This window comes from Kogia breviceps, chromosome 4 (assembly GCF_026419965.1).
Source record: "Kogia breviceps isolate mKogBre1 chromosome 4, mKogBre1 haplotype 1, whole genome shotgun sequence".
Lineage (NCBI taxonomy): Eukaryota > Metazoa > Chordata > Mammalia > Artiodactyla > Physeteridae > Kogia > Kogia breviceps.
The window spans coordinates 12,926,030-12,953,749 of NC_081313.1; the positions used below are offsets into that span (position 1 = coordinate 12,926,030).

Sequence of the window (27,720 nt, forward strand, 5' to 3'; positions counted from 1 at the left end):
ACTTTGAGTAAAGTTAGAGCAGGGGTAAAAGTATGTCTTAAAGTAACAGTACACACTGATTTTACCAATTTATAGTATTGTATATTATAAATCATTGCTCTATACATATGTTCTTATAGTATGAAATTTCATTTGCTACTAAGATTTTTCTACTACTCAGCAACCAAACCTATCACCTCTGTTGGGCCTGCCCCATCAGATCTCCAAATATGCTCAGATATGCGTGCTCTATAGCAGTGACAAGTAATAAGCTACAGATCAATCGAGATGTCAACTGCATAGGAATTTTGTATATGCTTCAATTCATACCTCCACGGTGTTCTTCCTGCACTAGCTTGAACTTCTTTGAGGAAAGAACTGTGTTTTATCCAGCTTTGTATACCCTGTGGCTACCACAGTATTTGACATGTAATAAACATTTAATACATGTTTATTGAATGAATGACTGGGTTGTTAGTCAAGATTTTACGGAGGAGTAGACCTCTTGATTAACTTTCCAACTATAGTCATAGAGACCGTACTGATAAAAGCTATGCAAAACCAAAGTAATATGTGAGAAGCATAGTTACTTTTTAGAAAAAAGAGTAATGCTATTGCTTAGGGAAACTTGAGACACAGCATGGGAATATTTGCTATCAGGGTGTTTTCAGTTGCCTTTTGTATTAAAGCGATAAGCAACTTTTTAGAGCAGAATAGGCATATTGAAAGGAAGATAGAACAGAAAATATGTCTAGTTTCTATGTTTTCATATTTTAAACCAAAAGGTTTAGTTGTTTGAATACTAGCTCTATAAGCAACCAGTTTCTCACAGAAAATTTTTTAACATTTTAGATCAGCAAATGAAATAAACTTAGAAATCTAAGAATTCTAGGGCTGTTCGGCACCCCTCCCTGTAACCTCAATTTTAAGGGACGGGGAAAATATGTTCTTTCCCCTCACCAATTTAATTTTATTAAATCCCTTTTTAATCTCTTTTAACCTCAGTACATTGAATTGTTTCAATTCTTCATTTACTGACATCTCAAAGTACCAAATTAGAGCCTGTGGTTCTTTAACTGATGAAATTGGAGAAGTAAGTTTCATTTTATTGGCACAAAATATGGCTGAATTGGCCAGTTAACAAATGTGCTCATATTTTTTGGGTTCACTGACTTGTTATGAAGAAAATGTTAGAAAAACCATTCCTAAAAAAGAAAATAATATTGTTCTTTACTTTTTTTAAAGAATTATCCTAGAACCAACCTTGACCTCAGATTATCTTTCGCCAGCTATATTCTATTTCCTAGAAACTAGGAAACTATAAAGTTCAGATGTTTTGTCTTGCTGGATTGGAACTGGTCAGGATGGAGATTAGGAAGTGAATTCATCCAATCGCAGAGATTTACAGAGCTAAATTCTGGTTAATGGATGTATTTGGAAAATGAAGTTGGAGATTGAACTCTTCATTTAATCTGAATGAGAGGGGGAAAAAACCTGTACAACAAAAATTTTGTGATTTTGTAACTCCCCATATATATGTGACCCAAGTTACGTAGCTTTAATTTTCTTCTCTGTGAACCAGGAATAATAATATTATCTACTTCATTTGTGGGTCATGTGGATTGAATTTAAAAATTATATTCAGTGTGAGTCCCTCTGCATATTAGCTGGTTTAGTTTCATCAGCTTAATCACAGTCACTTTATGTAAGTACCATATCCAACCTTGTTCTGGGACAGGAGGACTTTGTATGGAAAAGTCTCCCCTAAATGAATTCAGCATAATTATTATGAAAATCCCAATACGATTTAAAAAAATATATATTTATTTATTTTGGGGCTGCATCAGGTCTTAGTTGTGGCACGTGGGCTCTTTCGTTGCAGTGTGCGGGCTCTTTGTTGCGGTGCGCGGGCTTCTCTCCAGTTGTGACATGCAAGCTCATTAGTTGTGGCACGTGGGCTTAGTTGCCTCACGGCATGTAGGATCCTAGTTGCCCCACCGGGGATCGAACTGACGTCCTCTGCATTTGGAACGACTGGACCACCAGGGAAGTCCCCCAATATGATTTTAATTTTGCAACTTGACCAAATTCTACTTTCTTAACCTAGAAGAATAAATCCAACATCTATACGTACCTACCGTATGTGCATGATGAATTCAGTTCAATTACATATGTATCACATTATGGATGTTGAATTACTTATATGTTGAACTCATTTGCTGAATTAATACATGTGCATGTGAGAATATCCAAGAAGAATTTTGGAAACGAGTAATGAAAGTACCATTTCTTTAGTGTCACGAAAATATATTCTGCATTTACAAATATTTAGGAAGTGTGGTATGCTGGAGCTTGGTGTAATGGAACAGAGAGCTCAAGGTAGATTGAGTTATCTATGGCCATTTAGGATATGATAAAGATGGCATTATAATTGGATAAGGGACATAAGCCTTGTCAGTATTCCTAACAGGAAAATCAGCTTCTCATTTAAAAAAAAAAGGAACATGGAGAACCTAAGGTGTTCCTGATGCCAAAATAACTTCTTGATGGATGAAAGATTTAAATGTTCAAATTATATATAGATGACTTGTTTTATGATCTTGGGATAGGAGAACCTTTCAAAGCATAAAAACACAAGTTGTCATAAAGCTAAAGGAGACCACCAGCACATTCATGGGGTAGAAAATATCTTGATATTGTTCAAAGTATTTATCTTTCTATTAAGCTAAGTTCATCGCAGGTTTCTTATTTATTGCTGGACTTCTCAGAGCTTTTGATGTGTTAGTCAATGTTGTTAATCTTCAAGTAGCATATTTTATTTCTCAAACTTCTTTTATTATACCTCACGATCAGAAAACACTGATACACGTGAATCAAGAGCCTTAAAAAATGTATACGTACTTTGATCTAGGAATTTCACACTAGGAAATTACAAGTCTGAATTTTATTTGTAGTTATACTTTATTAACTTTTATAATATAAACATGTTGGTAAAATAGTTTATTGAGACATTTGTATGTAAAAGTCCTGTTAAGCTATTAAAAACATGTTAGCAAACAATGTTTAATGATGTAAGAAAACATTATGCAGCATCATTTCTTATGTGATCCCAATTGTCCTTAGGATTATATTCTTAAAGGAAAACGAGTGAGGGGATATATTTCAAGATATCATCAAGGGTTATCACTGAGAATCACAGATTACATACTATATACCATTTTATGTAAGGGACTTGAGCATCCATAAATTTTGGTATATGTGGGGACTCCTGGAACCAATCTCCTGCAGATACTGAGGGACAACTGTAGATTTCTTTTTTGTGTTTTCCAGTATTGTCCAACTTTCCATGTTAAAGAGGCAATTTATAGAAAATTAAATTTGATTCTTTTTCTGTAAGGGTGTGAGTGTCTCTTTGGTCAGTTTTTTCTTGTTTTGGAATTTTGCTGAATGTGATATGATCAAAAATTCAGTTCTTTGATTTTTTTCACTGTTGGTTAATATTTTTGGGTAAAGGTCAACCTTGCTATTTTTTTCCTCCCTGATGCTCAAATATGCATTCAGCCCACATCTAGTCAGCCATCACTTGCTTTCATGGACTTTCTATGATAAGTTTTAAAAGAATTTTCTATTCTTTAAACTTCTTTCTACTAGTTGAACACACTTCTGTTTGTCTTCTTTATTTACATTTACAAACTAAGTCTCCAATACATTATTTTTTTTTGATTATGTGTTAATGTAGGGTTTGTTTTGAATTCTACTTTTTATACAGCAGGTTCTTATTAGTTATCTATTTTAAACATATTCGTGTATATATGTCAATCCCAATCTCCCAATTCATCACATCACCACCACCCCCAACCCCCACTTTCCCTCGTTGGTGTCCATACATTTGTTCTCTATATCTGTGTCTCTATTTCTACCCTGCAAACCGGTTCTTCTGTACCATTTCTCTAGATTCCACATATATGCATTAATATACGATATTTGTTTTTCTCATTCTGATCTACTTCACTCTGTATGACAGCCTCTAGGTCCATCCATGTCTCTACAAATGACCCAATTTCGTTCCTTTTTATGGCTGAGTAATGTTCCATTGTGTATATGTGTCACATCTTCTTTATCCATTTGTCTGTTGATGGGCATTTAGGTTGCTTCCATGACCTGGCTATTGTAAATAGTGCTGCAGTGAACATTGGGGTGCATGTGTCTTTTTGAATTATGGTTTTCTCAGGGTATATGCTCGTTAGTGGGATTGCTGGGTCATATGGTAATTCTATTTTTTGTTCTTTAAGGAACCTCCATACTGTTCTCCATAGTGGCTGTATCAATTTATATTCCCACCAACAGTGCAAGAGGGTTCCCTTTTCTCCACACCCTCTCCAGCATTTGTTGTTTGTAGATTTTCTGATGATGCCCGTTGTAACCGGTGTGAGGTGATACCTCATTGCTGTTTTGGTTTGCATTTCTCTAATAGTTAGTGATGTTGAGCAGCTTTTCATGTACCTCTTGGCCATCTGTATGTCTTCTTTGGAGAAATGTCTATTTAGGTCTTCTGTCCACTTTTTGACTGGGTTGTTTGTTTTTTTAATATTGAGCTGCATGAGCTGTTTATATATTTTGGAGATTAATCCTTTGTCCATTGGTTCATTTGCAAATATTTTCTCCCATTCTGAGGGTTGTCTTTTCGTCTTGCTTATAGTTTCCTTTGCTCCAATAATTATTAATATTCTAATTCATTCTGTATTCATTTACATCGAATATTTACAGAATGCCAGGTATTGCACATGCAGAAATGGGGATTCTTTGGTAAGCCAAATAATAGACGTCACCTTCTGGAACTTTTCATCTTGTAGGGACTCAGATATTATATAATCTCAGAAATAAATTATATGCTGAGAATATTTTCTTCAGTACATGCCTACAAGTAAAAATTTAAGCTGAGGGTCTGAATGACAAACAGGAATTAACAAGGTAAAGATTTGTTTGAACATAGGTATGCAGGGAGGTATGATGGCAGGGAGAGTTGGGTTCTGGTTGTCTATTATCGTGTAACAAACTACCCTAACACTTAATGCATTTATTTCCTGTTGCTATTGTAACAAATCACCACTAAACCTATATTATCTTACAGTCGTGGAGGTCCGAAGCCCTACATGAGTCTCAAGAGGACTAAAATCAAGGTGTTGGCGGGAGGTGTTTCTTCCAGAATCTCTAGGGGAGAATCCACTCCATGTTTTTTCCAGCTTCGTTCATGGCCTCTTCCTTCATCTTCAAAGCCAGCATCACAACATCTTCAATTTCCCTCTGTCTCTCTCTGTCCCTCTGACTCTGATCCATCTGCTTCTGTCTTATGAGGACCTTTGTGATGACTTTGGATCCACCTGGATAAACCAGGATAATCGTACCATCTCTAGATCTTAATTGCATCTGCAAAGTCCCTTTTACCATGTAAAGTAACATGTTCGAGGTTCTGGGGATTAGGATGTGGACATCTTTGGGGAAGTCATTGTTCTGCTTTTACATTTAGTTACTTCAAACAACGACCATTGTAATATATTTCACAGTTTTATATAGAGGTTTTTCAAAAAAATTATTTATTTAATTTATTTATTTTTGGCCGCGCCGGGTCTTCATTTCTGTGCGCGGGCTTTCTCTAGTTGCGGCGAGCGGGGGCTACTCTTAGTTGCGGTGCGCGGGCTTCTCATTGCGGTGGCTTCTCTTGCTGCGGAGCACGGGCTCTAGGCGCGCAGACTTCAGTAGTTGTGGCTCACAGGCTCTAGAGCGCAGGCTCAGTAGTTGTGGTGCAAGGGCTTAGTTGTTCCACAGCATGTGGACCAGGGCTCGAACCTGTGTCCCCTGCATTGGCAGGCGGATTCTTAACCTCTGCGCCACCAGGGAAGTCCCTGCAGTCATTTTTAGTCTTTAGGATGGATGGGTGGTGATGCATGATTGCACGAAGAGGGACCAACCTGTAGGAAGACCCTGGACCTAGAGGAAGCTGAGGGCTTTCTGAGCAATGGCCCATGTGTATTTGCAAGACAGTGACAGAAGGGAGAAGGGATGACATCAGACAAGTAGGCACGTCCAGTTCTTGTAGGGCCTTCTAGGCCATGTGTAGATTATGGATTTACTCTAAGAGTAAGGAGGAGCCCCTGAGGACCATGAACAGAGACAGACTTGCTCTGGTAGCTGTGTGACCCTGGGAGTGGGCAATAAGGAAAGCCCATTAGATGTCAGCTGTGGGCCAGGTAAGAAATAACAGTACTTGGGACTAGTCTGGCACTGACCCATTTTCAGTCACGTTTTTTCCTAGTAGCTTATGACAGAGGAGTGATAATCAAAGTGTGGTCAGCGATAATCTGTGAAACATTTGCTTCTATCAAAGTAGACGTAGAAATTAAGAATGATTAGAATCCTTTGTAACGACTTAACATGCTGCAACATCCAAAAGGATACTCATGGGCTTGTAATTTGTACATCTGCCTCAAAAAAAAAAAGCTTTTATGTTTCTCTTCATTTTTGTTGCAGTTTACAAAGTATTCATATGAATTGTCCTTTTTAATTTTTTTTATTTTTATTTTTTTTCAGAATGCAGGCCTCTCACTGTTGCGGCCTCTCCCATTGCGGAGCACAGGCTCCAGACGCGCAGGCCCAGCGGCCATGGCTCACGGGCCCAGCCGCTCCGCGGCATGTGGGATCCTCCCAGACCGGGGCACGAACCCATGTCCCCTGCATTGGCAGGCGGGCTCTCAACCACTGCGCCACCAGGGAAGCCCTGAAATGGTCCTTTCTAACGCTTAGATTGAGAAGCATCTCCTCAAGACACAATCTCTTACTTTAACACATATAATAGTCTGTTAAAACCCCTGATACTGTGCTTCTTCATAAAATCTTATCAGTATTTATTTGTCATATGTCTAGTATTTGCATTTTAGAATTAAGTGTTCTCTGGTTGCATTAAGCATGCAAGACTTCTTGCTCATGGTGACGGGCGAATTTGTGGTTGGCAAATATTAGAAAAAAATAGATTAAAACAGGGAATCATTTAAAAATTAATACGTAGGCTATAAATGTTTTCTTTTAAGTCAAAACATATTCATTCGTTTTCCAGTCTTTTGAAGTTAGGTTAAAACCTTCTCTTTGGATACGTGACTACTGATTGGATTTCTGCAGTGTTTTTCCTTGTATAGATTATATAGCAGCATATCCTTTATGAATTTCAGTTTTGATGTCTTTAAACTTGGTAGGATGAAATATACTTTTATTTTTTCAAAAGTAACAGATCCAATAGAAAGAACTGGGAGGAGTGCAGTTTAAAAATATGTTATATAATTAATAATAAATCCACATATTTAAAACTAGAAATGGTGCATTTTTGTTATGATAGAAGGAGAAAGAAGCAGAAATGTTTCATTTTTGCATGTATTGAATGCATGTTAAAGCATTCAAGTCTTGCATGAATGCATGCAAGTCTTCTGTCTTGGCAGACGGAAAAGATGGGTGTGATGGGTCACCGAGCTCCTCAAATGCTTTATTCTCATTCTGCTAATAAAGAGCATCTGATAAATTTTAGGCACTCTGCTGACAGTTTTATCCCTCTGAAGTTAGAAAAAGTAGTGATGGGGAAGATTATAAAATTTAAAAAAGTAAAGAATGAAATTCCGATCATTGCAACCCTCTCCAATGAGCAGAATTTGGAGCCGGTGTGAATGGATCTCATATGAGCTTAGATTTTAAAGCCCATGTGAAAGGGGTCAAGACAGGTACAGAATCAAGGGAAAAGTAGTACCAAAGCTTCAGAAAATGTGTCAGTGGGAGGAGCATCCTAAATGAGCTGAGACAGACAAGCATGAAAGAGCAGAAAACTACACCATGGTATGTTGTTTGAAGTTATGTAAGAAGGTGAAGTGGGAAACATGTCAAAGAAAGCATAAGGCAATGACAGAAGATAGTATCATTTAACAGGTAACAGAGGGAAAGCAGAGCTTCAATTCTTTCAGTAGCAAGGGGCATGTTTTCATAAATGCTGAAAAGCATACATGATAGCAACAGCCAATCTTTCCACAGTGCTTACTCTGTTCTAAATGTGTTACATATATTATTTTGTTTAACCCCCAGAATCAATGAGGCAGGTGCTGTTATTGTTACCAAACCAAGCCTGGCTCCACTCGCCTGGCTCACAGCAAAGGCAGTCTACTGACACTGGGTTGTGATGAAGGAAGGCACGGCCTTCATTGCAGGGCCAAGCAAGGAGAACGGGCAGCTCGTGGTCAAAAGACCCAAACTCCCCAGTGACTTTTGGCAAAGGGTTTCCAAAGGCAAAGTGAAGGAGAGTGTCTCGGGTTGCCTGATCAGCTCCTGAACATTCTTCTGATTGGTTAGAGGTGAGGTAACCAGGTGGTATTTTGGGAATCAACATCATCAACCTTCTGATTCCAACCAGTCTGGGGTCTACATGCTGGTGGTTAGCAGTTAACTTCTTCCACCTGGTGGGGGGGATTAGTACCTGCAAAACAACTCAAGAATAGGGCTCAAGATATTATCTATAGCCCTTGAGGAGGAACTAAATCCTTGGCTTTGTTTAATGGCTAAATATGATCACTTTGTCTTTCTTGACTGTTTTCCTTTCTTGACTGTTTTCTCACTTCTCTGATTAAATTTGCTCTTTGAAACTCAGGGAGGGCCTAAGAGGCTAAAGCTGTTTTACAACCAAGAGGTGGGGACATGGAGGGGGTGGGGACATGGCCTGTACCGGGGAATGCCCCAGAAGGTCCTGCTTTGTTCATTATTAAAACCATTTTAGAAGTGAGAGGATTCAGGGTGATATAGCTACTCAGTGCCTTGAACTAAGGCATCCTTTTCTGGACTCCATTCTTTGTTGTAGGGCTCTGTGATTTAAAACTGCAGCTCACAAAAAGTGATGACATGTTTTAAAAAGAATCTTTAAAATGAGTACCAGTCAACAAGTTTGAACAAATCACAACCCAAGGGACTGAAAGAACTGGAGATAAAACTAATTATCTGATTTTGAAAATTAAGGAAACTGTAAACTCTTGAAACCACAGCCCATTAAGTCGGCGGTATTATTTTGGCTAACCCAGTTTACCAGCTGCCCCGTGACAGCCCCTGTTTAGAGCATTAAGGATGAGAAGACACAGTAGATATCATCCTTGCCCTCCAGGAGCACGATCTGTCACAAAGACAAACAAATGAAGTAGAACTCTAGTTCTTTTTATTGTGTTACTTAGAAACCACAGTGGACCTGGAGGAGGGAGAGGCCATGCCTGCCCATCTTCAGAAGCTTCACAGAGGACCTGATGTTTGATCCAAGCTTGCATGATGAGAAAGGGTCCTCCAGTGGGTACTGGAGGAATGTATGGCACCCACCCATGAGGATAGCTAAGTGTGAAGCTGCCAGGGGCTTGTGAACATTGGTCATCTAGCCCTGGGCTACTCAAAGTGGGACCCAGAACCAGCCACATCGCATCCTGGGGGCTTGTCAGAGATGTCAGGCTTCCCCCACAGCTGCCAGATCTTCATTTTAACAAGCTGTCTGGGTGACTGATACGCACATTAAAGTCTGAGAAAGCACTGCTGTAGAGTGAGTGTGTAATTCTAGCATTGAGTGCACGCAGTAGGTGTTGGTGGTGCGGCGCGGGGGGGGTGGGGGGAGAGACAGCCTGTCTCACCAGTCAGGCTGACTGCAGACCGTGTTTCAAGGGCAGTGATGACCTGTTGTAAAATCCCAGCGCAGCTCAGCAAGCAGTTTGCACACTTGCTCCTCGCCAGGCATCAGTCTGCTGATCGACCTGTTTATAGGTTCCAGAAGCAGCGTTTCAACTGTGTTTGCAGAACGTAATATTATATTGGTGGTACTAGAAAATAGATTTCGAATAAAAACAATCCTCTGGCACTCTCCGTCTTGCTTCTCTGAACCTTAACATACAGTCAGAGCCATAGAAACCAAAGTTGGACTCGCTTACCCAGGCTGGTTTCCCAGGCAGAATCAGAAAATGATCCTTTAGTGGGAGTTCCCAGTAAGGAGTGCTGTTTTGTATTTTGATCATTGAGGACCTCTCATGTTTCAAGAAACAATCTGATGAATAATGATGGAGGAAGACTTGTATTTTTTGTTCCTCTCTGGCACTGTGATTTATTCTTAAATTTCCAAATTGCAGAATGCATCTGGTGCTTCATGTCCAGAAATCTCTCTAAGACTCAGCTGGCATTTCAGACAGGCCTGGCTTCAAAATCAGGCTCCATGATTTATTGGACCTACGGAGCTCAGTCTCTCATTCCAGAAAATGAAGATAAAAACGTTCATCTCTCAAGTTATTACAAGCATCAGAATATATCCTATGTAAAGACTGCTAAGTCACTGCCTGGCATAGGAGAATGCTTAATGAACAATTGTCATTATTCTTAATAGTTTACAGATTCGTGTCTGTTGAAGTTGACTAACTCAGTGAATAGTAGAAATCCAGAGCTGGGCGTGGAGGGGAGACAGTGGGAGCTGTGTTGGTGAATTCGGATGTTGTTGCTGCCTCCGACCAGCCCCGCCCTGCTGCCGCACCTAGGACCAGAGAAACACCTTGCCCCTAATTGGGGCAGGGGCATTTATCCTAGGCTATTTACAGAAAGGCTGGTTTCTTTGGATTGGATCTTAGGGCATCATGAGGAACTTCGTTGCATGTCTTAGCGTTTGTCTAGAGGGTGGGATTTGCCGTTGGACTGATGTTACACTAGTCTCTATAGTTTCCCAGGGCCGCCAGAACAAAGTACCATAAACTGAATGGCTGAAAACGACAGAAGTGTATTGTCTTACAGTTCAGGAGGCTCGACGTCTGAAATCAATCAAGGTGGTGGCCGGGCCGTGGTCCCTCTGGAGCCTGGAGGGAAGAAGCCTTCCTTGCAGTGCTGGGTGTTCCTTGGGCAGCAGCTGCAGGCTCTCAGTCTCTGCCTCTGTCATCACCCTGCCTGCTTCCCGCATGTGTGTCTCCGCGTTTTCTCCTCTTCTATATGAATTAGGCACCCATATGCTTCAGCACGACTTCATCCTAATTGTGTCTTCACTGACCCCCAACTCCAAATAAGGCCACACTCCAAGGCAACGGGCCTAGGACTTCCACAGATCTTTTGAGGGGGCACAGGTTAACCCATAACAGAGTCTGGGGGTGGGGGGGCTAGTCAGCTAGTCAGCTAGTCAGCTCTCTTCCCTGTCCACCAGGGCAAGTGGAGCCTGTGTTGTTTAAGATGGAGCTGCAGCATCTCACATGCTGGAGCTGGAACGTTCCAGGGCAGATTGCAAAGGCTCCCACAGCTGGCAGTTGCTGAAGCCCTGTGGCCTGAGCCTGGGAATACACCCCCAGAGTTCAAGCCCGCTTAAGGCAACCCCCCTGCCCCCCAAGATTCTCCACACTCTCCAGGGGTTATTTTACTTCCAGAAATCCATAATCTTTTTCTCTAGGTTCCCAGAAAATGCACCAAATATTAAATGTTTTAAGGACGATTTTTTTTTTTTTTTTTTTTTTTTTTTTTTGCCGTACGCGGGCCTCTCACTGCTGTGGCCTCTCCCATTGCGGAGCACAGGCTCCGGACGCGCAGGCTCAGCGGCCACGGCTCACGGGCCCAGCCGCTCCGCGGCACGTGGGATCTTCCCGGACCGGGGCACGAACCCGCGTCCCCCGCATCGGCAGGCGGACCCTCCACCACTGCGCCACCAGGGAAGCCCCTAAGGACCCCTTTAATTGAGCCAGTCCCTCCAGAAGCGTCCCACGGGGCTGCGAGCTGAGGATGGCGCATGCTCGCTCTGCAGTGAGGCACGTTCAAGGCAGAGGCCCAGAGGGGGCGGGGTCCTGCACACCGGCGTCCTTCTCCCAGACTCTACGGTCATTTAATTCACTTCTCCTTCTCCCCTGGGTGTGATTAGGGAGGCAGCAGAGGGAAGCAGGGGCTTTTGCTTGCGTGGACCTTCCTTCCCAGGGAAACGGGGGGAACGGGAAGTAAGGGTCTCCAGCAGTGATGTGATGGTTCGTCTCACGCATCAACTTGACCGGGCCACAGAGGGGCCCAGACGTTTGGTTAAACGTTATTCTGGGTGTGTCTGTGACGGTGTTCCTGGATGAGGAGAACATAGGAATCTGTGGACTCAGTAAAGCAGGTTGCCCTCCCCAATACGGAGGTGGGCCTCACCCCACCCATTAAAGGCCTGAATAGCATGAAAGGCTGAGTATAAAGGATTTTCTCTCTCTGCCCGAGGATCTTGGAGCTGGGATGTCAGTCTTCTGCCTTTGGACAAGGACTCAGACTTGCAGCAGAACTTAAAGCATCAGCTCTCTTGGTTCTCAGGTCTTCGGTCTCAGACTGGAGCTACACCACCTGCCCTCCTGGGCTCCTCCTCACTCACTGACTGCAGATCTTGGGATCTCTCAGCCTCTAAAACCACTTGAGCTAATTCCTCATAATGAATCTGTTTACATTTGTAATCTCCTGTTGGGTGTGTTTCTCCGGAGAACCCTGACTGAATACGTTAGTAAATGTGACCTCCTGTATGTTTGAAGATTCAGTGAGACTTTGAAAGAGTGTTGATTCTGACACGATTTCAACAAGCTTAGCAGTTAAAATAATGGGCATTTTATAGCTAAGAAGAGATCTAGAGACCTTCTACCCCAAGCCTGGCCCAATGATCGCTTCCCGTTTCTCCAGGCTGCTTTTATCTTCTGGTGAATGGAAAAATTAACATGCGGATGAGTTTTTACGTTTCTCCAATGCTTCCTGTTTGTTGCAAAAAGAAAAAAAATCACTCAAATCTATGTTGGAAGTGACAGGGCTGTGTAATCCTCCAAGAGTATCGCACGCAGCCAGTTTGGTGCTGACTGGCCTCGGAGGGTCACAGCTATCGGCGCCTGTGCACCTGTTCAACTCAAAACTAGAGAGAGAGAGTCCTGCCTAGCCCGTGATTTCTGACTCAGAAGAGCTTGGCGTGGCTGGCGTGACCGGGAATTTGGGGCTAGTTAGAAAGTAAAAATCTATGGTCTGTGAAACCTTCTCTTCCTTACCTAAACCCAAACCCTCAAGTGGTGGGGGAACTAACTAAGCCCTTCAAGTGAAAGCCTTTCAGCCTTTCTACGTGAAGGGAAATTTGGTTGGCTCTAGACCCAGTTACTGCCATGGAGCAAACCAGGTGAGCCTTTGTGGCCCTAGAGCAAGACAGACCTCGAGAAGATTCCATGTAGGGAGCAGAGGTCAAGGAAGTCTTAGGAGAGCTGGAGTCCTTCTCAGAGCTCCTCCTGGTGCTCATCTAACACGCCCCATTCTCGAATGTTTTTCTATCTCACAACGTTCACTTGCCCACCCATTCAATTGATTTTGTGATTTTACTTAAAAGGAAAAAAAAAGCACCGTTGCATCTCTCTTTCATAAATGAAGTGCAAAACTCTGAGGACTTCCTACCTGTCTTGTGACCAGAGCACCATTTTACTCATCTCAGTTATAATTTATTTAACAGATTCCATTTGCTTTTCCCCACCTCATGCATGAACCCTTCTATGTGTTTAGCAGTTATTTATGTAAGAGGGTCTGCAATGCATAATGCAGCGAGCACCCAAATTTTTCATGTAGTAATTTTTTACGAACCATGCAAAGACAGCTCGAGTTTTATAAATGTAAATGAACTCTCGAGCAACAAGTGTCCCAATCCTTAAGCTTCCTCATGGAGCTGCTTCGCTTTTTAAATGTTTGAATTATTGATCTGGCCAATCTCATCTTTTTCCCTTGCTGCAGTATTTTAGGAGAGAGGAACCAGCTAAATCTAGTTAGAGATTTGCATGAATTCTGAGTTTTGGGAGCCAACAAATTTAGCCAAGAATCACCTTGTCCTGTGTACCATATTTGTATTCGTAGGTCAGAACCTCTATGCAATGCCTGTGAAAAACAAAAACAAAAAAACCCCAACAACAACTCACCCTGGCCTCCTCACGTGAAAGGCAGGTGTATGGAAAGATCTTGGGTGGAACAGCTGATCTTGGGTGGAAGCACGAGGGAAGCCCTCGTTGTCCTCCTTTTTACTTTCTTTATCTCTTGCATTGTGGATCTGCCAGGGTTGGAAAGGTGGGTGGATGCAGGGTCTAACTTCTTTGAAATATTAAGTATGGAACCTTGAACCATGCTTTATCTTCCTGGGTCAAGCAAGAATTTAAGGCTGAGCTCAGAGAGTTTAAAGGAAGCATTTGTTTCTCTGCAATGTAAAGCTGATGGAGATGAAGACTGGTTTGGTTAAAGAAGAGGAAGTGGTCCCCACATGCTCAGTTGACATGACGTGCTTCACGTGTCTCTTGATTGGAAGCAGTGATTGTCTCTGGAAGGATCATCTGTTTCTCACCTGTAGAGGTGGCTACTTGGGCTTGATCTGAGGCCATGTCAAGACCTAGCAAATAAAAGGAATTTAGTCCAGATGAACACTTGGATGTGTGTATGGTTCAATGTTTTCCTTTATTATAAAACCAAAATAAGTGATTTTTGAATAAAACATTGTTTTGACAATTTATACTTTCATTCATTAACAGGGATGGTGAGCTTGTCAGGCTACAATATCCCTCCTGGAATTGTCCTTGTCAAATCCATCCTCAGTGATATTTTGCTGTTTATACTGATAATTTGGAGCAGGGAGTTAAAAATAGTTGTATTATTGCCCTTATGTGGGAAGTGATATAACAATGATGTTAGAATGGTAACGAGTGCTTTCCAGACACATCAACAGAGATAGAGAGAGAGAGAGCAGCTACTCTGTCTCAATATTAGTTGGGGGTGGGGGGGAGAAAGAGAGAGAGAGAGAGAGAGAGAGAGAGAGAGCACACAACTACTCAATATTAAGGGTTTTTAGTATTATTTAACATTGAACTGAAATTCTTTTCCTGGACACCCAGCTGTCACCTCTTCTTTATAAATCTCACTATTTTGCCACATAGATGAGTTTGTTCTAGTAACTGTTGTTCATAAGTAGCTCCTCTGGCTTCGGGTACTTTAACTTAAGTCTCTTTGTTAAAATATTGCTGGTTAAATCATTATGAAAAAGGTACAAGGGATAAGCTTTGCTTTTTGTTACTTTTCATGTTTCTTTCCTCATTCCCTTAAGGTGTTTTTTCTATGGCGCCATTAGCGTTTAAATTTCTATCTCCTATACTTTAGATGTTAGGTGAATGTTTTATTGACTGGTTTGTGCTAGTGTGATGGGAGGGGTGTGGGCGAGATTTAGTTCAAGGCATTTATAGGCTATGAAATCTTCTAGGTGTTAAATTAGGTTTTTTCTTTAAGCTATGCTTTGGTTTATCCAAGCACACTTTCCAGTATGCTTACCTTGTTAGGACTTATCTCCTCTCATATAATTGACTAGTATATGTTAATAAATTGTGGTTTTGTCATAGTACTTGAGGAGGGTGAGGAGCGGTGTGTGCATGCTTCATAGCCTTGTTCAATTAAGCGCTCTATTCTGAATTTACAATCCTCCTTTGGTTTGTAGGTTTCATAAAAACTTTCGTACAGATAAAAGGGTATTCTTGGTGTAGAAAATGGTAGCGCATTTCTTCCCACCCCGTGGGTTACACCTTGACCTAACGTTTTTAGGTGTTATAATTGTGCTTACTTTTGCTCCTTTTTAGGGTTTGCTGAAGATGGTGGTATATTGACTGAATTAGCAAGGGCTGGTGAGGTTTATTGGGGTTTATCAATTATAGAACAGGCCCTTCTAGAGGGGTGTGAAGCACCGCCAAATCCTTTGAGTTTTAATCTCTTGCTGGTAGTACCCTGGCGAATAATCTGGTTCCTCTGATTATTTGGATTTAGGGCTAATCATAACGGGGTATCTAATCCCAGTTTGGGTCTTAGCTATCATGTAATCAGGGTATGTTAAAGTCACTTTCGTAGTCTATTTTTACTTCAGTTAGGGCTTTTTACAGCTTAATCAAGGTTTAACTTTATTTTGTATTATTCTTTAACACGCTTTATGCCGTATTGCTATTAATTTGGGTCAGTCGTATGACCGCGGTGGCTGGCATGAAATTCACCGACCCTGATTAACATGGCTTAGTCGAACTTTCATTTATGGCTTAGTTCTTATCGCTGCTGTCTCCCGTGGGGGAGTGGTTGAGCAAAGCGTTGTGAGCTACTGGTATAGTGTGCTTGATACGTGCTCCTTTTAATCGTAGTGATTTAGAGGGCATTCTCACGGTGGTGCAGATACTTGCACGTGTAATTCTATTAAAAACTAATAGCAAGGCTGGGACCAAACCTGTGTGTTTATGGGGCTAGTAGGCCCATCTAGGCATTTTTCAGTGCCTTGCTTTAGAGGTTGTTTAAGCTACATCAACTTGCTGTGCACAGATGATGTTTATTATGGCTGTGTTGTGTGGTGTGTATCAGATTTAGTATTAAATTTTTGATAAAATGGCTGATGAATCTAGGGGGATGTCTGTCTGTATGGGTGGTGAATATCTAAGTAGTTTATTGGTATGATGGGGGTGTTCTGAGGCTGATTTGTTTTGATGGGTATATTATTTTAGACAGGGGAGGGTGAGTGGAATGCTATGTCTACTGCACGTATGTACACGTATAATATAGTTACGTCCTGTAACCACTGACTGAATTGAACACCGTGGATTGTTGATGTCGGTAAATAATACTCAGTTAAAGTCCAACTACAATTTGCTTGACTGTGTTAAGACCTTTTAAGGTCATAGCTGAGTCCAAGCGTCCCCCCTAAAAATTAAAAAATAGCAAATGCATGAAATCACAGTTATGTGTGAGCATGGGCTCATTAGTCCATCAAGATGTCTTATTTAAGGGGAAAGAGTGGGCAATTTTAGGTGAGATGGCCTTGAAGTAAGAACCAGATGCCCGATAAAGTTCATCAATAGAAACCCTGACAAGTTATGGGCCCAGAGCGAGGAGAGGGACACCTGCCGAGCAGGCTGATGGTGTCACGTGGCCTGGTGATTAAGCTCGTGGTCTAGTGGACGGTATATGCATGTTGACCGGAATTGATTTGACTTAATGAGCTCTATACGATTAATAATCTGTATGTACTTTGTAATGCTAATAATATGTACAGGGTACATATTATAAGCATATAAGCTTATAAGCATGGGGTAAATAGTGTAATGTACGATTATACATATAATGTAATATGTACGTATGAGATATATGTACTTATTAATGTGGTAGTACAGATATGCACGGTGTACATGGTGGTATGTGATAAAATAGACTGTTTTGATACTGACATAGTACTTAATAATTTTGTAAATGTCTTATAATACAATTTCAGGAAATAGTTTAAGGTAGAATTTCAGCTTTGGCTGCTGGTGGTGAAGTTTAGGGCTTCTTCCTTGAGTCTTAGGGAGGTGTGTCGTTCTCCTTTTCTGGTTTACAAGACCAGGGCAACGTGATATACCACAAAAACTCTTCATTTCAGGAAACTGTTTTCAATGATGCTAGTTACTGGCATTGGCACTAAAATTAAAAGAAAGTATAAAATAGATGCGAGTTGTCTGATCATGATGAAGGGGGGTGTTCTACGGGTTGTCCTCCAATCCATGTTAGTGTTAGTAGATCTGCCACTAGCCCTCAAAATAAGAACTGGCTGAGAGGTCGGAACATTGTGCTTTGCTCTTTGGATGTGTGGAGTATTGGGATGAATGCTAGAATCAGGACTGAGAGTAATAGGGCTAAGACTCCTCCTAGTTTGTTGGGGATTGATCGTAAAATTGCATATGCGAATAGAAAGTATCTCTCTGGTTTGATGTGCGGTGGGGTGTTGAGTGGGTTTGCTGGGGTGTAGTTGTCGGGGTCGCCCAGCAAGTCGGGTGAGAATAGGACTGGTATTAGTGAGGCTAGGATTAGTAGTAGAGCGCCTAGGATATCTTTGATTGTGTAATAGGGGTGGAATGGGATTTTGTCCGTGTCGGATGGGATTCCTGTGGGGTTGTTGGATCCTGTTTCGTGGAGGAATAGTAGGTGGACAGCTGCTAGTGCTGTGATGATGAAGGGGAGACCGAAATGAAAAACGAAGAATCCTGTGAGTGTTGCTTTGTCTACGGAAAAGCCGCCTCAGGGCTTCCCTGGTGGCGCAGCGGTTGAGAGTCCGCCTGCCGATGCGGGGTACGCGGGTTCGTGCCCCGGTTCGGGAAGATCCCACGTGCCGCGGAGCGGCTGGGCCCGTGAGCCGTGGCCGCTGCGCCTGCGCGTCCGGAGCCTGTGCTCCGCAACGGGAGAGGCCGCAGCTGCGAGAGGCCCGCGTACCGCAAAAAAAAAAAAAAAAAAAAAAGAAAAGCCGCCTCGGGTCCGTTTGACAAGAGTGGTGCCGGTGTGTGGGATCCATAATATAGGCCACGTCCTATGTGAATGTAAAGGCAGATAAAGAACGTGGAAGCTCCGTTTGCATGCATGTATCGAATGATTCATCCGTAGTTTAATGATGTGGGCGTATCCTGCTAGGAGAAATATGGCGAAGGGGCCTGCTGCGTATTCTACATTAAAGCCGGAAACAAGTTGGGATTCTCCTTCTGTTAAATTGAATGGGGCTCAGTTAGTTTCTGCTAGGGTGGAAATAAATCCTATCATGGCTAGTGGTCATGATGGGAAGATCAGTCATAGTTGCTCTTGTGTTGTGGGGAGGGTTGATAGGGGGAAAAACCCGTTTACTAGGAGTACAGATAAGAGAATAATTGCTAGTGTTACCTCCTACGAGATTGTTTGTGCTACTGCTTGTAGAGCCCCAATTAGTGCGTATTTTGAGTCGGAGGCTCATCCGGACCATAAGATAGAGTACATGGCTGGCCTTGATGTGGCTAGTATAAATAGCACCCCTAGGTTTATGTTAATGAGGGGGTATGGCATGGGTAGGGGGTTCATATTGTTAGGGCCAGAGTCAGAGCTAGGATCGGTGCAATGACGAATATGGAGGTGGAGGACGTATCATAGTGGTTCTTTAGTGAGTAGTTTGATTGTGTCGGCAATGGGTTGAAGTAGGCCGTGTGGTCCTACAATGTTGAGTCCTTTTCGGAGTTGTATGTAGCCTAGGATTTTTCGTTCTCCTAATGTTAAAAATGCTACAGCTAAAAGAATAGGAATGACAAGCGTTAGGATGTTGATTATACAAATTTTGTTAAGGAAAGGGTTTGAACCTCTGAGTGTAAAGCTTTAAGTTTTACACAATTACTGGGCTCTGCCACCCTAACTAAACCCTGGTCTCGGGAGGTTATTTTGTGTTTGCTTATTAAGTTGAGATTATGTCATTAATTGTTTTGAAGGTGCTTGTTTAAAGTAGGCCTTATTTCTCTTGTCCTTTCATACTGGGAGAAATGCATAATAGAAACTGACTTGGATTGCTCCGGTCTGAACTCCCATCACGTGGGACTTTAATTGTTGAACAAATGAAATTTTAATAGCGGTTACACCATTGGGATGGCCTGATCCAACATCGAGGTCATGAACTCTATTGTCGGTATGCACTCTAGAACAGGATTGTGCTGTTATCCCTAGGGTAACTGATTCCATTGATCAATTTTTGGATCAATAAGTGTTATTGTGCTTTGGCTAGTGGGCCTAGGCTTTAACCACTCAGAGGTTTTTTTTGTGCTCTGAGGTCACCTCAACAGAAATTGTCAACTCGTGAAGTTCTGTTGTCCCTTGGTGGTCTCATTATGGCTTTGGGGGTTGATTAATTGAAGCTCCATAGGGTCTTCTTGTCTTATTTTGTTTTCCCCGCCTCTTCATGGGGAGGTCACTTTTCACTGACTAAAAGTAAGAGACGGTAAAACCCTCGTGTAGCCATTTATACAAGTCCTTATTTAGAGAGCAAATGATTATGCTGCCTTTGCACGGTCAGGATACAGCGGCCGTTTAATGACTGTCACTGGGCAGGGGGTGCCTCTAATACTGGTAATGCTAGAAGTGATGTTTTTGGTAAACAGGTGGGGTTTGTGTTTGCCGAGTTCCTTTCACTTATTTTAATCTCTCCTTGGCTGCACACCTGTGTTGGATTAACAGTGTATTTAATAAATAGTTTAGTGTTGCGTTATATTTATTTACTGTTAATTATCAGTATCTTATTAGTTGCTGATGTAAACTTGTGCAAGGAGAAATATTTCTTGTTACTCATATTAACAGTATTGCTTCTATAATTTTATAGATTAGTCCAGTAGTAAGACTAGGAGCTGATTTATTTAATATTGGAATTAAGGTATACTTATTGTTGAGCTTGAACACTTTCTTAATTGTTGGCTGCTTTTAAGCCAACTATGGTGCTTCCCTGGTGGTGCAGTGGTTGAGAGTCTGCCTGCCAATGGAGGGGACACGGTCTGGGAAGATCCACATGCTGAGGAGCAACTAAGCCCATGTGCCACAACTACTGAGCCTGCACTCTAGAGCCCACATGCCACAACTACTGAGCATGTGTGCCACAACTGCTGAAGCCTGTGTGCCTAGACCCCATGCTCCGCAACAAGAGAAGCCACCGCAGTGAGAAGCCCTCACACTGCAATGAAGAGTAGCCCCCGCTCGCCACAACTAGAGAAAGCCCACACGCAGCAACGAGGACCCAACACAGCCAAAAATAAAATAAATAAATTTATAAAAATAAAATAAAATAAAATATGCTGAATTTTACAAGGCAAGATTTTACATGAAGTGCTTTGAGGAAATAATATTGATATGAAAGGAATATAAGCTGCAGATTTTTAGGGGAAAAGAATATATTAAGTTTATTCTACCATAAAGGACTGATTTAGTGTAGCCAGAGTTCTTCTTCTTATGCTAAAATACACCTAAATCTTTAAGGGCTTGCAGCAATACCTGCAGGATTTGTATATATGCTAAACATAGGTTCATCCATTTTTACTAACAGATTAACAATATAAAGTCAATATTGGACATGGATTAAAGATAAACATTAAGATTAGAAAATGAGCAGTAAGAGAGGGAGAGAGAATGCACTTATTCATTACTTTTGGCTACTCGAGTAATGCTTCATTTTTAAGGAAACACACCCTCAGTCTCCAGATGACTTTGGTTTGAGGTTTGCTTTAGGAGGCTGCATTTTAGCTCATCAGAAATGTGCAAGAAGCTTGATGCCTTAATGAGACATGCTGTCATAACAGAATTAATGGCATCTTTGAGATGCTCCTGAGTCAATGTTTTTCAGATATAGAGAATCTAGCATACTTGGGAGGAAGTAAAACTCCTCCCTCACTACACTGGAAGGAAGAGAGCAACTGAAAATTTCCCTGGTGGCACAGTGGTTAAGAATTTGCCTGCCAATGCAGGGGGCACGGGTTCGATCCCTGGTACGGGAAGATCCCACATGCCGTGGAGTAACTAAGCCCGTGTGCCCCAACTGCTGAGCCTGTGCTCTAGAGCCCACGAGCCACAACTACTGAGCCCATGTGCCACAACTGTTGAAGCCCATGCTCCACAACAAGAGAAGCCACCTCAATGAGAAGCCTGCACCCTGCAACAAAGAGTAGTCCTCACTCAACGCAACTAGAGAAAGCCCACGCACAGCAACGAAAACCCAACACAGCCAAAAATAAATAAATAAAAATAAAATAAAGAAAGAAAGACTGTTTCTCTCCATCCCCACGTTCATGGCTTGATTTGAGCCTCATCAGAGTTTGCTTTTGCTCCCTAAAAAAGAAAACACAAAAAACACACAAAAAACAAATAAAACAAAAAATCCCCTTTTTCTTAAGAAAGAAAAACAGAGCTGGAGGAATCAGGCTCCCTGACTTCAGACTATACTACAAAGCTACAATAATCAAGATGGTATGGTACTGGCACAAAAACAGAAATATGGAACAGGATAGAAAGCCTAGAGATAAACACACGCACATATGGTCACTTTATCTTTGATAAAGGAGGCAAGAAAATACAATGGAGAAAGGACAGCCTCTTCAATAAGTGGTGCTTATTGGACAGCTACGTGTGAAAGAAGGAAATTAGAACACTCCCTAACACCATACACAAAAATAAACTCAAAATGGATTAAAGACCTAAATATAAGGCCAGACACTATAAAACTCTTCGAGGAAAACATAGGCAGAAACACTCTATGACATACATCACAGCAAGATCCTTTTTGACCCACCTACTAGAGAAATGGAAATAAAAACAAAAATAAACAAATGGAACCTAATGAAACTTAAAACTTTTACACAGCAAAGGAAAACGTAAACAAGACGAAAAGACAACCCTCAAAATGGGAGAAAATATCTGCAAATGAAGCAACTGACAAAGGATTAATCTCCAAAATTTACAAGCAGCTCATGCAGCTCAATATCAAAAAAACAAACAACCCAATCCAAAAATGGGCAGAAGACCTAAATAGACATTTCTCCCAAGAAGATATACAGATTGCCAACAAACACATGAAAGGATGCTCAACATCACTAATCATGCTCAACATCACTAATCATTAGAGAAATGCAAATTAAATCTGCCATGAGGTGTCACGTCATACTGGTCAGAATGGCCATCATCAAAAAAATCTACAAACAATAAATGCTGGAGAGGGTGTGGACAGAAGGGAACCCTCTTGCACTGTTGGTGGGAATGTAAATTGATACAGCCACTATGGAGACCAGTATGGAGGTTCCTTAAAAAACTAAAAAGAGACCTACCATATGACCCAGTAATCCCACTACTGGGCACATACCCTGAGAAAACCGTAATTCAAAAAGAGACATGTACCACAATGTTCATTGCAGAACTATTTACAGTAGCCAGGACATGGAAGCAACCTAAGTGTCCATCGACAGATGAATGGATAAAGAACATGTGGCACATATATACCATGGAATATTACTCAGCCATAGAAAGAAACGAAATTGAGTTATTTGTAGTGGGGTGGATGGACCTAGAGGCTGTCTTATAGAGTCAAGTAAGTCAGAAAGAGAAAAACAAATACCGCATGCTAACACATATATATGTAATCTTAAAAAAAAAAGGTTCTGAAGAACCTAGGAGCAGGACAGGAATAAAGATGCACACGTAGAGAAAGGACTTGAGGACATGGGGAGGGGAAAGGGTAAGCGTGGATGTAGTGAGAGAATGGCATTGACATATATACACTATCAAATGTAAAATAGATAGCTAGTGGGAAGCAGCCACATAGCACAGGGAGATCAGCTCGGTGCTTTGTGACCACCTAGAGGGGTGGGATAGGGAGGGTGAGAGGGAGACTGCAAGAGGGAAGGATATGGGGTTATATGTATAGGAATAACTGTTTCACTTTGTTATACAGCAGAAACTAACACAACATTGTAAAGCAATTATACTCCAATAAAGATGTTTTTAAAAAAAGGTCTCTTTATAACTCTTTGTCCTTTTTGTAATGGGCTTATTTGTTTCAATTCTATATGAGACGTTACAGTTTGAAAGTTCTGTCCAGTAACAAAATAACTTGGCTGCATTTTTCACTTGAAAATGACAAAGTAATTGCCTCGCCTTCCTTTCTAACATGGAATTTTGGCTTGCTTAGAGCGTCTTCTCTGTTCTAACACTCACTCACAGCAATTACTTCGTTCATTTGTGTTTCTAAGAGACTTTAAAACTCCTGGAGTCAGGTAGGTAGAGGTGGGAGGAGGGGCGGGCAGTGTTTTAGAAATCATGATTAACCCACCAAGTTGTTGGGTAATATTGTGAATTCAATCTGTCTAACACTCATTCTCTTCATTTATAAAGTGAGGATAATAGTGCATGCCTCACATCTCATACAAATTGAAGGCATCACTTTGGTACACTGTAAATATCAAGTATAAAGTTATTTTTGAGCATTTGCATATGAATTATGGTAGCAATAATAATAAATAGTAAGCAACTACTTTGTGTCTAGAATTATTCTAGTTACTTCCAATTTAATCCTTACAATACTTGAATGAGGTAGCTTTATTATTACCCCATTTTACAGATGAAGAAACTGAGGCAGAGGTTAAGGTTCTTGCCTAAGGTTATACTGCTAGTAAGTGGTCACCTTACGAATTGAACCCAGGCAGTCTGGCTCCAGAATGCAGAACTTGAAACACTGCCAAGAAATAATTTTCACCAAGTTTAGCCGCAACCAGGATTGAAAACTGTTTCAAACACTGCCTCTATGGCAATGGCAGGACTGAATAGATACTCCTACATTAATGGAAATTAAACACTGTCCTTGGCTGATCTTATTCCTCAAATCATTTTCAGCTGTTACAGAGCCTTGGAATTGCTGGCAATGTTTAAACACCACGTTGTTGATTTAACTTATTTGTTGTTTTGCAGTCCCCTAAAATTCTCTTTCTGTGTTCATGTTAATGGTGTGTCACTACGTGATACTAAATGGATGACTGTTGCCCTCACACGTGGAGGCTTATGGATGTTATGGATGCAGAGTCTCAGAGATGTAGATTGCGTTACGATGAGCCCAGCAGACAGTCCTCTGGGGGAGTATATGACCAAGTGAGATCCCCAGAAAACTCAGGAGCCTGGAGTGGCCCGGTTCATTCTGGAATTCACTGAAGATTCAGATCAGATTTTGAGGCACTGCACCGGGCAGAGACAGTGTGCACTTACTATGTTTATTGAGTGCTGCCTCTCAGATCACACGAGAACGCCTGATTTAGTCTGGTCTTCAGGTATTAAGTGATTCCAGTTAAAGTTCTCTGATGCCACTTCTGATAAGTTCAGTGTCTGTGAAGTCCTACACTAAATTTGATTGGACCCACTTCAAGATGGGAACAAGAAGGCAATCTGAAGAAAAGAATTCCAATCTATCTATTTGACCTTATAATGATAGGAAAAGTGTCAGTTGTTGATTTTATTTAGCACTTATAAAGAAATTTCACAAATAATTGCGTTTAATCCTCCTAAATTCTTATGGCTTTCCATCGGATAAGCATTATTAGCCACATTTCCAATGTGACAAGTCAGACGCAAAATATTCCAACCGGTAAGTGTTCCACTGTGGACTTAAACACAAGCCTTAGGCACCAGGCCTTCTTACTGCCTTATGCAGTGTCTCTTTTATTTCTTGTTATCGCTCAATGCTTAGAGACAACTGTCAGTTTTCCATACTCTCTCATATAATATGTCACTGCCAAATCCAAATGGTAGACCACAGCATTCTGAAATCCAGAAGGCAAAGAGGCTAAGTGCTGGAAAAATGGAGTGCTGAGAAGGGAGTATTATGGGTGGAGCTGGAGGTGGATGTAGTGAATTAATTAACATAGTTTGCCCTTCCATGCTTATTCTTTCTCAGTACTAAATAGTAGGCAACAATAAGAGTCCCAGAAAGAATTTTTAATCAAATTTAATTTGATTAAATTTAATTAAAATTAAATTTGATTAAATTTTTAGAGTCAGAGGGAATACAGGAGCATTAACATTTATTGGAGTATTTTGCAACCTCACTGAATGCTATCTAAACGTTGCATTTCTTCACCTTTACCACAACCCAAGTAGGCAATGGCGCCTCTGTTGTAGAGATGAATAAATTTAGAGTAAGAGGTGGAAGTACTTTGCCTGAGTTCATGCAACTTAGACTTTCTGTGCCAGAATTTGAAACTACAAGGCTGCCTCTCTACAGCCTGGAGGATAGAGTAAGTGCCGAACACACCAGTCTGCAACAATATGTTATAAACACTTGCCACCAGCATACATTTTTAATGAAAATTTTTATACAGGAAGTGAGAACATGAAGTGCATAGAATGAATCACCACTTTTTGAATGCATACTTCCTTTTCCTGCTGTTACCTGCTACTGAATTTAGTTTGTCTTGACCACATCGACCACTGATGTGATTGTAATATACACTGAACTGTATTTTCACTAATATTTAAGTCAGCCAAGAACTGCGATGGGTTTTGTAGAATCCTGTGTGGTGTCTTCTTCAACATTGTGCCTTGTTCTTGTTTTTGTTTGTTTGTTTTTATTTTTACATCTGAATTGGGAATAAAGGCACCAGCTTGCCACTAAGTGTACGTTTAAAAAAAATAAATTTATTTATTTTTGGCTGCGTTGGGTCTTCGTTGCTGAGCGCGGTCTTTCTCTAGTTGTGGTGAGCGGGGGCTGCTCTTCGTCGCGGTGTGCTGGCTTCTCATTGCGGTGGCTTCTCTTGTTGCAGAGCATGGGCTCTAGGCGCATGGGCTTCAGTAGTTGTGGCACGCTGGCTCAGTAGTTGTGGCTTGTGGGCTCAGTAGTTGTGGCTTGTGGGCTCTAGAGCGCAGGCTCTGTAGCTGTGACGCACGGGCTTAGTTGCTCTACAGCATGTGGGATCTTCCCGGACCAGGGCTCGAACCCTTGTCCCCTGCATTGGCAGGCAGATTCTTAACCACGGCACCATCAGGGATGCCCTAAGTCTACATTTTTTAAGTCCAGTAAAAGGATGTGTATACAACCTTCTGAGATGCAGAAAATGAAGAGACCGGTAACTAGACATACATGAAAGGGCACCAGATTCTGGCTTTGGGTTTTCCTTGAAGGGTTTTCTCTTCTAGATTTTAAAATTTCTGGAACATTCCTGTGGTGATTATTTTTATCCTCTCTGAACTAAAGCCTAGTTTTAACTGTTCAGTATTCACAGAGCCAAGTGAATCAGGCCCCAGGATGGCTCGAACCTGGCCAGTTGAAGGGCCCACATTCCTGCAGGATAAGGTCTCTGTTACCAACTTCCACATGCATTCATGTGAAGGTTATTTTTCCATTTGGGCTTTCTTAGCCACAGTAATTTTCCACGTTTCCCATTCTTTAGCCTTATACCCTGTTGAAGACTTCTGTTGAACGATGAGCACCATCTGAAATGATCTTCCCTGGAAACTATGGAGGAATGACCACTTGAACTCAGATTCTGTAACTGTTTTATTGTCTCAGACTGTGCTCATCAGACTCCCAGCCAAGTCAATTTTGGAGCCAGATTTGTTCTTATGCTTTTAGGAAAATGGCCACATTTTCATTTCCTTTCTTGATATACTTATTTTCTTTTTATTGCAGTGCATGTATACTTTGACACTGGAAATCTAACAAGCCTTTCTTACTGGTTGCTCAGTTAGCATACTACTGGTTCAAGTTATTGAGGTGGACAAGTCTTACAGTTATAAAACCTATGTGTACCTAGGGAACAATGAAATAGCAAAGGAAAATTCATGTTATGAGGTCCGTCCGGAGAATAAAACAGAAGAGAAGAGGCTATCACATTTTGGCAGGATAACTGTAAGTTAACCGGTTCAACTTGTATCAACTCTCCTGTTCATACACTTAGGTAAGTATATTTGTTTCTGGTAGTGTGAAGACATCCAAAGATGTTCTCACGGCTTGGCTTTTTAGTTATTTATCTTACGAAGGTATAACTGCAGCAGACTGCTGGGGTGTCACCTAGGCAGGACTACATGAAAAAAGATGCTTAGTTTGTTATTCTAATATCACATTGGTCTATGTGTGGGAGTCTGAGGTCAAATAGTTATGGGCTCTTCGTAGCCCTCTGTAATCTTTCTGAGCGCTTCCACTTTGTGGCTGGGACTGCTGTGACCCTCCCAGTAACGTTAGCTTTACTTGATCTCCTTGGCTGGAGAGATTTAAGGAGCTCCAACGGAATTCTCATCTTTACCAAACGACACCTATTTTTTTCTGGTTCTGACCTTGTATCCAGTCCTTAGAAGTATACTGCTGCCTGATTCCAAGACTCTAAAGCTACAGGAAGTAAGTCAGAAGGTATCAATGCA

At 41.4% G+C, this 27,720-nt stretch overlaps 1 protein-coding gene across 1 annotated transcript in view; it reads left to right on the plus strand.

Annotated features, from left to right (window-relative positions):
- Positions 1-27,720, plus strand: part of FBXL7 (F-box and leucine rich repeat protein 7) — a 425,266-nt gene that overhangs the window by 122,572 nt on the left and 274,974 nt on the right. The window lies entirely within an intron of this gene.